Source organism: Lepidochelys olivacea (assembly GCF_965140295.1).
Source record: "Lepidochelys olivacea isolate rLepOli2 genome assembly, chromosome: 14".
NCBI lineage: Eukaryota > Metazoa > Chordata > Testudines > Cheloniidae > Lepidochelys > Lepidochelys olivacea.
Genome location: NC_140424.1, coordinates 44,232,260 through 44,242,058, shown reverse-complemented (window position 1 = coordinate 44,242,058; position 9,799 = coordinate 44,232,260).

Genomic DNA, 9,799 nt, shown 5'->3' with positions numbered 1-9,799 from the left:
ATGACAGAGATCGGGTCTGCCCATCACCCCAGGCCCTGCACAGACCCCCCCGACCGAGATCGGGTCTGCCCATCCCCCCAGGCCCTGCACAGACACCCCCCACCCCCGACCGAGATCAGGTCTGCCCATCACGCCAGACCCTGTACAGACCCCCCCCCGCCCCCGACTGAGATCGGGTCTGCCCATCGCGCCAGGCCCTGCACAGACCCCCCCCCCCCCCGACTGAGATCGGGGGTCTGCCCATCACGCCAGACCCTGTAAGACCCCCCCCCATGACAGAGATCGGGTCTGCCCATCCACCCAGGCCCTGCACAGACCCCCCCCCCGACTGAGATCGGGTCTGCCCATCGCGCCAGGCCCTGTACAGACCCCCCCCGACCAAGTCTGGAGCCCTGTCCACCGGGGCTGCGCAGATACCTTCCCCCTCCCCCCAAACAGAGCTCAGGGCCCCCATCATGCCGGGTGCTGCATGGACCCCCCAACAAAGACTGGGGCCCAAGCGCTGCATATGTGGAGTGGGGTCCCCTAGCTAGTAGCAAACTCCAACCCCCTCCCTTGCTGTGGGGTGCAGACCCCTCCAGCAGCCTGCGGGGAGACGGGCATTCCCCCAGGACTCACCCCCCAGCCACTCACAGTCCCACGGCCCCCCCCAGCAGCCCCAGCCTGGGGCCTCCTTCCTTTCGGGCCCGGTGCTCCTCACACACGGCCTGGGCTCGTGCCCTCCCCAGTGACCCATGCAGCCCCTTCCCCCCCCACCTGCCCCCAGAGGTGGGGGCAGCATGGCCAGGTATCCAGCCAGAGCCCTGTGGGGAGTCTCCTGTGTGCTCCCCCCCGGCAGGGCACCGGGGCAGGGCAGCTTCCACAGCCCGGCTGCTGCTCCGGGCAGTGGAGGGTGCCACACCCAGACCCCGAACGGGATCAAGGCCCCGTTGGCCAGTGCTGCCCAGAAGCCAGGCCAAGGTGCTGATGAGCTAAACAGGAATAAATGGGCTGGGATTTGAGAGAACCAGAGTCTATTTCTGGCTCTGCCAGGGCCCCACTCGGTCACCTTGAGCCAGCTGCTGCCCCGCTCTGTGTCTCAGTTTCCCCACCTGTACAACATGGGTAATGACACCCCCCTCCTTTGTGAAGCACTTGAGCTCTGAGGTGGGAAAGAGCTAGATAAGAGCCAGGAATGGTTTGGATTAAACAAGGCCCAAGGTTTTACATTGCTGACTACACGGCAATAAATTATTTGAAATCACGTGGTTCTTAAGTGTGTGGTGAATATGTGGTTATGGGACCTTTCTATTCATGGAACCCATCCACCTATCCCCACACTCCCCTCTCTCCATCCATTTCTCCATCCATCCCCATACACCCCCCCCCATCCATCCATCCCCACACCCTGCCCTCCATCCATTCCTCAATTTCCATACACCACATCCATCCATCCATCCCCACACACACCCCCATCCATCCCCATACACCCCCTCTCCCTCCGTCCATCCCCACACCCCGCCCTCCATCCATTCATCAATTTCCATACACCACATCCATCCATCCATCCCCACACACACCCCTCTCCATCCTTCCATCCTCATACACCCCTCTCTCATCCATCCATCCATCTAGCCTCACACACCTCTCTTTCCATCCATCCATCAATTCCCACACACTCCCCCCATCCATCTATCCCTCTCTCCATCCATCCCCACACACCCTCTCTCCATCCATCCCCCCACACCCATCTCTGCCTCCATCCATCCCAATACACCTCCCCCATCCATCCATCGCCATTCACCCCCCTCTCGCTCCATGCATCTGCATACACCCCCCCATCCATCCCCATATAGCCCCATCTCTCCAAGCCCATACACCCCCTCTATCTATCCATCCATCCATCTTCATACAACCCATCTATCTCTCCCCCTACACATCCATCTGTGTATCTACTCGCTTGGAGGCCTCTTTGTATTCCCTCCCCCTAGTGTAGGACCCACCCAGCTGGATGGTGGATAAGATCCCCTTCTACCACATACAAAACATTTGGCCTGAGCCAAGAAATGAGCCATCTCTAAAGAAGAGGGAATTGTGCTCTCGGTGTCCTGCTGAAACTGCAAACCGGGCTGGGTGACCCAGTCTGAGAACCTGCCAATGTACTTTGTACAGAACAAAACATCCCATGAGAGAGAATCAGAACCACTGCCCCAGAGGGGAAAGGCCCCATGCCCCATTCCCTGCACCCCTGAGCCAGCCATTCCCCATCCCTGGGGCTGGATCGGAGCCAGCATGCCCTAGAGGGGATAGACCCCCATCCCATTCACCAGCCCTCTTATGCTTGCCAGTTTCTGGCTGGTTCTCCATGCTCAGTAGAGACTTGAAGAGCGAGAACTACTGGAAAGGGGATTAAGTGGCCCCATCCTATCGTGCCAGTGGATGGACGGCCTCTCCAAGTCCTAAATCCCTGGTAGCAACTGCGAAGTGTGTGCGATAAGGCGCCATGAGGCAGTAAGCTACAAACAGCACAAGCCACTCACCCGCAATTGTCCCCAGGAGAGGAATAAACATCAGCCCGATGCCGACATCTCGTTGCAGTCGGTTGCGTTCTGCTTCCTCTCGTTGTCTCTGCAGCTCGGCCTGCATTTCTCCGAGGTGTCTGTTGGCCCTTTCCAGCATCTCTCTGGCCTCTCTTTCTGACCTGCGGCAAGAGCCCAGCTGGATCCTTAAGCGCTCGAGGTTCCCTTTCTTTTCCTCTTGCTCATCCTGCAGGTTTTTCTTCTTCACTACTAACTCCTCGGTTGTGGCATCTACCGACTCCAGCTGCCTTCCCAGCTCCTCTTCTGCTGCTGACATCTCTCGGGAAGCTGCCTCGATTCGTCCCCGGATTTTCCCGTGTGCATTCGGATCTGCCTCGGCTTCAAGTAGGTGTTGGGTGAAACACACCAGTTCCCTCATCCCTGCCTCAAAACGGTCCCGGACGACCAGTTTATAACCCTCATCTCGCCCAGAGCAAGTCGAAAGAGCCATGGGGAGCTGCCACAAGATGATATCCTGCCTGCAAGAACAAAATAACTCTGAGCATCGCAGACAGATGTTGGGTCCAGCTGTTAGCAGAGGACAGCTGTTATCCAATCTGTGCACGGTTACACCTGGGCAAGTACAGAACAACTCCACGGGTGCAGCAGGGTCGCTCCAGATTCACACTGGTGACCGAGATCAGAATCCAGCCCTGACTCCATTGAAGGCAGGGGGATCACTCTGGATTCACACTGGTGACTGAGATCAGAATCCAGCCCTGACTCCATTGAGGGCAGGGGGATCACTCTGGATTCACACTGGTAACTGAGATCAGAATCCAGCCCTGACTCCATTGAGGGCAGGGGGATCACTCTGGATTCACACTGGGTCACTGAGATCAGAATCTGGCCCTTTATCGTTATTTGATTCCTCACAAATGGAAAAGTTCTGTGGCCTCTTCAGGTCCACAGGATCTTCTAGTAGACAGACTGATTCCTTCCTTGCATTGCAAGTCCGCACCTCGCCTTTCCCCTGCCGATCTGAAATTCAAGGCGCGTCAGCTCCAATAAGCAGGGACACGTCTGTAATGTAAACGTTTTCAGTGGGAAAGGGCCTCACGTAACCACAGAACAAAGGAGGGCCCTGATTCCTCGCCGTGTTCCTAGTTTAACATGGAGGTGACTTCGTGTTACCAGTTCTCATGGGAGGTTTTAACCTTGGTGACTGGAGAATGTGATTTTTTCATACCCAGCCCCCCCGGCCTTTGACTGTCTTCCCTGCACCACAGGGGTTTTGGGGTACGGGTGGGGTGGGGTGAGCAGCTCCCTGCCCCAGGTGGGGGGGGGCGGGTGGTGGATCCAGGGTGCAGGTCTGGGGCTCTACTGATGTAAGGCAGGGGCAGATGCGAGGGCCGGGTGCTGGCAATTAATTGATGTGGCAGCTTCAACAACCTCTGCAATTACCCTTAGGTTAACGAACCGGCTGATGGTGCCATTGGCATCTTCCAGCATAACCGCACCCCAGCTCCGCTCTGCCCATCGCCTCAGTGGAGGGGAACGTGCTGACACCCTGAAGGACGGGTCTCCCAGCGAGAAAGGAATGGTGGGGGAAAGGAAGTAAATGAGCCCCTGGCGTGGGTGGCAAAGGGGGCATACAGATGCCACGACGAGGGGGGAATGAGGGACTCTGGGATCGGCGGAAAGAAGGCACACCGAGCCCCTGGCATGAGTACTCCTAGGGGAATTCTGTGCCAAAAAATTGAAAATTCTGCACAGTTCTGCATATTTTATCTGACAAAGGAACACCGTATAATCACACCAGTTTCAATTATTTTGGTAATTCATTTCAAAACCCCTGTCAGCAAGTCTGTCTGTCTGTCTCCAAACAACAAAAAAGGATTCCCCCAGGAGAAGAGAGTTAAAAAAAAAACCCTATGACCACCCAGTTCCTGTTTCTCTGTTATGCTTTTGTTGGGCACCTCAGTCTGGGTGCATCATGCATGGTAGCTGGGCACATCCCTGCCCCTCCGGTCTATTACTCAATTCTTGTTTTTTCATCCTGTCCCCATAGAGAGGTTCCCAAACAGAGGACACTGCAGGAGGGATGGAGAGGGTAGAGAGGGGCTACAGTTAGGGGGCACTGGAGGGGAGTATTTGGGGGGTGCTGAAGGGTGTGTATGTATACTGGAAGGGGGTATTTGGGGGATACTGGAGGGTTATTTGGGGGGGTGCAGGAGGAGGCTGCGTCAGGCCTCCCTCTGCCCAGACACCATACACCATTCCCTCTGAGCCCAGGGATCCAGCGGCAAACACAGCCTGATGCTGGCCAGACCAGGGTGGATGGAGTTTCCCGATTTCAGTGCTGGGCTGTGCAGAGTTGATGGTGCGCAGGGCTCCATCCCCGCTGGGCTGGGCACTCTGCTCACGGCGGGACACGCCGCCTCCTTCCTTCAGGGCATGCCGGGAACAGCAGCTGCCGGGAACCCTCCGGCTCCCGCTCCTCTCCGCAGTGCTCTCTATTTGTGGGGAGCCAGACTCCGCTGGGTCCAGCGGTCCCTAATGGCGGCCAGGAGCTCTGCAGCGCCAATTCTGCAGGGAACAATGAAATTCTGCGCAGAACGTTAATTCTGCAGTCCTCGACTAAATAACGACGACGACAGGCTCCTGAATGCTAGTAAATGCCAGAGGCTTTATTGGAAGTGCTCAGCGCTGCGTCATCGCAAAGCAGGAAATCCAGGGACCGACTGGGCCACTCACACGGGATGGTCGGTTCATTGCCAGGCGTGCACAGTGCATTGCCGTCTGGCTGAATCCCCCCCTGCGCCTCGGGGGAGCTACTCAGAGTAAGTGAGGCCGCTACGCCAGCTTCTGATTTCCTCCCACCTGTCAGGAGGAACCCTGCGCCCATCGAAATCAAAGGGAGTTTTGCCTCACCCTTAGTGGGCACAAGGTGGGCCCTCCTCAGGCCATACCCCTGCGGGCCAGGTTTCCGAAAGGCTTTAAGTACCTAACAGTGCAGATGGGGACCTAGGGGGACTCTCAAAAGTGCCGAAGCTGGTTAGGTGCCTAACTCCCCTTGCAATCCACTAGGTGCCTAATTCCCCTTGCAATCCAATTTAAGATCCCCCAGGTGCCAATCATAGAATATAAGGGTTGGAAGGGACCTGCACCATTAGGTGACTAAATCCCTTGAACACCTGGCCCTGTGAGTCTAGCAAGTGCTATGGCCCCACCTTGCAGATGTGAGGCCCAGAGAGTGGGGAAGTGACTTGCCCTTCAGCTAACAAAGTGAGGCACAGGAAAGACTGACTGGAACCCAGGAGTCCTGGCTCCCAGCCCCCTCCACCCCCCTCTGTCAACGCAAATCTCTCCTGGGTTACTGAAGGTGGAATTTGCTCTCCAGCGCAAGTAGCGGGAGCTCTGTCGCTTGTGATGTTTCTAAAATCTATAAATCCTGCTTCATAGAGAATGGGCATTTTCCTCATCTCCCCCCTCCATGAATCTCTCTGTAGGTTCTTATCAGGGCCAACTACTACCTAAGTGTCTCACCTCCCCCCGTACCCTGTGGCTGAGATGGGGTAACGATACATCCCTGTCTTACAGATGTGAAGCCCAAGCACAGAGAAATAAAGTGACTTGCCCAGGGTCACAAAGGACAGCGTGTGGCAGAGCAAAGACTAGAACCAGCCTGTGCCAGGTCCTCGCGCAGCACCTTGACTGCAAAGCTGGCCTTTCTCAAGCTCGGGTCTTGCAAAGCAAAGGTCATATTTGGAGCGAAGCGAGGTGGGGCTATGATTGGTTGATTAGGGAGACTCCCCATAGCATGAGCCAGTAGCTCGGACCCCACCAATGCATCCATCTACTCAAATAGATCTTCTTCCTCCACGGTCAGCTCCTTCATCCCCCGTTTCACCGCTCCCTCAATTGCCTTCTGTTCTTCCACGCTCACGGAGGGTAGCACAGCCTTCAGCTCTCTGTCGATCGTCTCCACCCTGGCCTCGACACTCCTATCAAACTCCTTTTTCTTCTCGATCACCATGTCGTAGATGGCTTGGCGGGCCTCTTTGCAACCTTTCTGTAATGCCTCCCGCTCAGACTTGAAGCTCGGGTCGGAAGGTTCCATGGCGATCAGTCGCCCCAGGCTGCTCACGCGATCCATCAGGTAATTATTGGACACTTCGGTGTAGGTCTCAGAGATCATGTGCACCAGGTGGGCCACGTTGGAAGCGTTGAACGCCTGGGTGTAGATGGTGTCTATCACGAAGGATTTGGAGGAATAATTTTCAATTTTCTGCACATCTGAGACAGAGCTCACAAATTCCTTGATGTCCCGACTGAGGCAGGAATCAATGAGGCTGGAGATCATCTGGAAGAATCTCACCATCTTCTCCCACTGTTCCTTCACCCTCCCCAGGGCCTCCAGCCCTTTGATCAGCATCTTCCGTGCCATCTCAAAATCGATTTCTTGCACCTTGCATTTCTCCATGGTGCACATGATCTCCATCAGCTCATCATTCTGCTTCTTGAAGTTCTCAAAGCTCCTCTGATACTCATCCTGGGTCGACTTCAGCATCTCCCGGCTCTGCTCGACCTTCAAATGTGCATTTCGCAGGGCACTGGATCCTCCCGTTGAGCCTTGCTGACATTTAGCCACGTTCAGCGGCTTGGCAGTGAAGGCAGGAGATCCCACTGAGGATTTACTGTGTGAATCAAATTCTGATGCTCTTTGGTATAAGAGTTTGATCTCTTCAACGAGAGACTTCTCTTCTTCCTTTCCTTTGTTTTGGGACAAGGCCATCTTTTCCAGCTGTTCACAGATACGGAGGCCAGATGTGCAGATCTCTTGAGCTTGATATTTTGGCTCACACATATTTTCCGTGTCTATGCTGCTCTTCGTATTTAGGAAACTGTCTTTCAGCCAGTTGGTGTTAACTTCCTGAGTTTTCTCATTGACGACTTTCTTCATGTTGAGGCCATCGTGCTCATCGCTTAGCTCTTTGAGCTGCGTTGCAAACGTCAGTAGCATTTCTGACTTGGCAAAAATGCTGAGTGCCGGCATTATGCTTCCATGGTTGAATTCCTCTGGGCCAGCCGCTGCACTGGCTTTCATTTTCCCAGCTTGCATCTTGCCGTGTTTTCCCGTGAACATGCTTGTAAACCCATTGATAAAACTGGTCATTCCATCTGTAATATTCTCCACAACGGTCATGCCCACAGCATCCCACCCTGTGGGGATGGCTTTCATGGCTTCCTTGTACTGGTTAAAAGATTCATCGACCTGCTGCTTCATCTGGTTGTGATACTGTTCGGCCAGCTTCTGTGCCTCCTTGGCTGCTTTCTCCTTGATCTGTCCTTGCTGCAGGGCTATCTGGATGTCTTTCAGCTCATCCTCGTAACCTTTCTTGGCGTTCAAACAGGCCTCCATCAGCTCCTGGATCAGGTAGATGACATCTGAATACTTGTTCTTCACTGCCTGGGCTAAGTCTTTGCAGTCGTCTGCCACGGCCTTCATGTTCTTTAGGTGCGTCGGCAGCATGGCATTCACCATCTCCATGTCCTGGAACAGAATTTTAACAATCACCTTCATCCGTCCCGGGACGCTCATGGAGAGGAGTCTGATCTGGTCCATGTTGACGTGTGCGGTGTTGAAGGCTGCCCAGCCTTGGTTACTGACTTGACACAAGCAGGCCCTGAAGGATTCTGGGTATTTGATGTGCTTGAAGCCATCCTTAGGGGGGTTCTTATTGATGGAGAAGTCTCCCTGCCCTGCTGAAATGAAAACCAGCTGCCCCAGTATGGCGATGGAGATGGGGGCCGGCATGAGGAACTCCTCCCAGTTGGCATAGGACTTCATCCTCAACTCGGTCTCCTTCCGCACATCCTTGGCTTTGCTGACACTCAGCTGAGCTTTAACCAGCACCTGGGACTTTCTGTCTTCATCTGCCATTGGGCAGCCAGTAACCCTGAAAATATTATTAATTATTATTAAATGTGTATTTGAGAGTAGCACTCAGTTAGGAGAAAGGCTCCAGCGTGCTGGGTGTGGGACAAAGACCTAGGAAGATGTGATCCCTTCCCTAAAAGAGCTTACAAACTAAAAAACACGTACTGGGTGAGTCAGGACTCCTGGGTTCTCCCCCCTGCTCTGGGAGGGGAGGGGCGTCTAAGGCGTTAGCGTGGGGGATGGGCTGGGACTCAGGATTCCTGGGTTCCATGTGTACAATGGGGCTAATAATCCTGCCTTTCTTTCTCTCTGTGGTACGTATCTGTCCCCATTTAGTGTATATCTGGGCGCCTCACACTCTCTAATGTTTTACCCTCGCAGCCCTCAGGGAGGCAGGGCAGAGCTGCCATCTCCATAGCAGGGATGGGAGAGCCTAAGCTCCAGGTGTTCAAAGGTGCCTAGGCACCTCACTCCCACTTAAATCAATGGGAGTTAGGCACCAGGGAGAAACCTGGCCCCAAGTCAGAACTGAATGTGGGGTCTCGCCTAAAACTAGCTGCCTAACCACTGGCCCAGCTGCCTTCCTCTGCTACTGTCAAATTAGATTGTAAACACTCAGGGGCAGGGACTGTCTCTCTCTCTCTGTGTCTGGGCAGCGCCCGGCCCAATGTTAGCTGCATATGACACACGTTCCAGAATGTGGTGTTGCACTTCTTCTTCCACAGCAACACTGTGGGTGCTGAAAAATTTAAAGTTCCTTTATGCTGAGAACAGTTGGAGACACCTGTTAATGTGTTGTGTTCAGGTGTGTTCTTTGCTTTTTTGTTTTAATTGGCTGGTTGACTTCCAAAGTGTCAACCTCTGAAACAACATTTGATGCCTGCATAGTTGACGTGTCTCAATAGCCATAAGGCCCACACACTTGTGAAGATGCAACTGGAAAGCAGACTCAAGAGTAAAATAAGAAGATCCATAGATGGGAATTGGAGTGTTTATGTTCCCAGCACCCACTCTTTCTCTTTAATGGACCAGAGGAAGGTATCTGCGTAGATACTTTTAGCTGGGGTAGAGTAGATCTTCATCTCCCTGATCTTCAATGGTTGTGTATTACCCTCCTAAACCTAGGCCACAGTTGCACCATCCTCTCCTTCAAGAGAGTAGAACAGAATTAAGGGAGAGAGAGGGCAACAGCAGCATAGGGAAGCCTGGGCTGCCCTGTCCATGTGGGGAGTGGGACGGTAGGATCCCCTGCATTAGTAAGTTATCAAGGCACAGAAGGGATGGCAGTCGCAGCTAAACCTTCCTCCGTTCCTTTAAGAAAGGAGCGAAACAGACATTGTCCAGAAACATAACACAA